Consider the following 2510-nt stretch of genomic DNA (forward strand, 5'->3'; position numbering starts at 1 on the left):
TTGCTCCCATAATTATTAAGTCACGAGTGTTATTGTAAGATTTATGGATTATGAAGATAAACTGGGATACAGTAGTTCCACAACAAATTGGAATTAGATTCGAAAATTTCATCAACGACCTAAATAATTTGAAATCAATTAAAATACCTCGATATGTATTACAAACAGATATCATCAACATGCAACTATATGGATTTTGTGATGCTTCAATTCGAGCTTATGGATGCTGGTTTTATGTGCGGGTTTGTAATCAACAAGGACATATTTCAGTAAACTTATTGAAGGCACGAAGTCGGGTGGCTCCGGTAAAGAAAAGAACCCTACCTCAATTAGAACTTTGTGGATCGCTTATACTAGCTCAACTATATAGCGAAATTGCGCCGATATTTAGCAATATATATTTCCAAACATTTCTGTGGACAGATTCGACTGTCGTATTACACTGGTTGCAACACCATTCCTCCACATTAACAACGTTTGTGGGAAATCGAATTTCTGAAGTACAAGAACTTACTGCAAATTGTTCTTGGAGACATGTTCCGACTTCAATTAACCCCGCTGACGTAATATCACGAGGATGTTCAACTAGCGAATTATTGAAATCCAACTGGTTATCAGGGCCAGCATTTCTAAATCGAGAGTATGAGGAATGGCTAGACTCATGTATAAGTAACACTCAATGCAAACGAGAAGTAGATGGTGCAATTCGGAAAATAGTTATGATATGTGAAACACCCACAAATCAAGTGCTACAATTCATAGATCGGACCAGCTCATATCTTAAAGTACTTCGTGTTATTGGTTGGTTGCTTCGTGTGCGTAGCCGAGTTAAACAAAAGGGTCCTGGTCATCAACCTAATTTCACTAGTGATGAGTTACGACATTCTTTACATTGCATCATTTGGATCATTCAAAGCGAACATTTCTCTAATGAAATTCATTGTATAAACAACAACGTGGAAATTAAGACTTCGTGAAAACTCCTACTCTCTTTATTCAAGAGGTGGATGGATTTCCATTGCTTCGTGTTGGTGGACGCCTTATGCATGCGAGTAATTCAGAAGAAAGAAAACACCCCTTTTTATTACCAAGACATTGTCATTTCGTTAAGACTTTGGCTAGACATCATCATATTGAAAATTATCATGCTGGTTCTAAGGCGTTAATTGCAATTTTACGATAACGATATTGGATCTTCAATGCTAGAGGATCAACTAGGATAATAGTACATAATCGTATCAGCTGCATACGTTATAAACCAAAATTGTTAAGCCAGATAATGGGAGATTTGCCTGAGTCCCGTGTGACGCCAGGCAAATCATTTGAAATATGCGGAATTGACTTCTGTAGGCCTATTTCAACTTACTTGAAAATTCGAGGAAAACAGCCCTATAAATGTTATGTAGCCATTTTCGTGTGTTTCACAACTAAAGCCGTTCATATTGAAGCAGTAACAGATCTGTCATCAAATGCATTTATTGCTGCGCTGAAAAGATTCATTGGTCGCAAAGGACCACCTGCAGAAATTTATTGTGATAACGCTACGAAGCTTTACTAGCGAAGCGTATAAAAATCATGTCATTAATTTCTGTTCAAATAAATCAATATCCTTTAACTTTATTCCACCTAGAGTACCACATTTTGGAGGTATCTGGGAGGCCGCCGTGAAGTCTGCAAAGGGGCACCTGTATCGTACGTTGGTGAACAGCAAGTTAACATATGAAGAGCTCACTACCGCTCTCGTAGAAATCGAAGCAATCTTGAATTCCAGACCGATTTCACCTGTGTCGTGGGATGCGAATGACCTCGAAGCTTTGACACCAGGTCATTTTTTGATTGGGAGTCCTATGAACTGCATCATTTAACCAAACATTAATCAAAATGTGGAAGTGTCATACCTCGAACGATGGCGGCGCATTAGTGCAGTGAAACAACAATTTTGGATCAGGTGGTCAAACGAGTATCTCAACGAACTGATTCAGTGCAATCGATGGACTAAGGTTACCAATAATTTACATACAGGGACGCTTGTTTTGATTCATGAAGAAAACATGCCACCAATCGTATTGGTGACAGGTCGCGTGACAAAAATCATCCAGGGCAAGGATGGTAAAGTTCGTGTTGCCGATATCCAAACAAAAAAGGGGATCGTTCGTCGTCCAGTTCAAAAATTTGCTATTCTATGTGATCCTTGAAAGACTAATCTTTCAACGTCGGCGGAATGTTCGTACACTTATCGATAAAGGGTGAATGAAAATGAGCAAGTCATAACATTAAATCCAAGCCTTTATCTGCTTTGACAGTTGAAGGCATGGAATGATGTTGTTTTTGCTTCTTTTGATTAGTCTCCTTTTCCGTTTGTTTTTTTTTTCTTTTGTTGTGTGACCGCCGTACGTAGAAGCACCATTGAAGTTCAATTGTAAGAAAAATAGAAGTTTTAAAAATAAATTCTAAAATAAACATACACCCTCAAAATCGGGAAAATCCGATAACAGGTCTGACAGTGCCTG

The sequence above is a fragment of the Teleopsis dalmanni genome, chromosome 1, assembly GCF_002237135.1.
Source record: "Teleopsis dalmanni isolate 2A chromosome 1, ASM223713v2, whole genome shotgun sequence".
NCBI classification, from domain to species: Eukaryota; Metazoa; Arthropoda; class Insecta; order Diptera; family Diopsidae; genus Teleopsis; species Teleopsis dalmanni.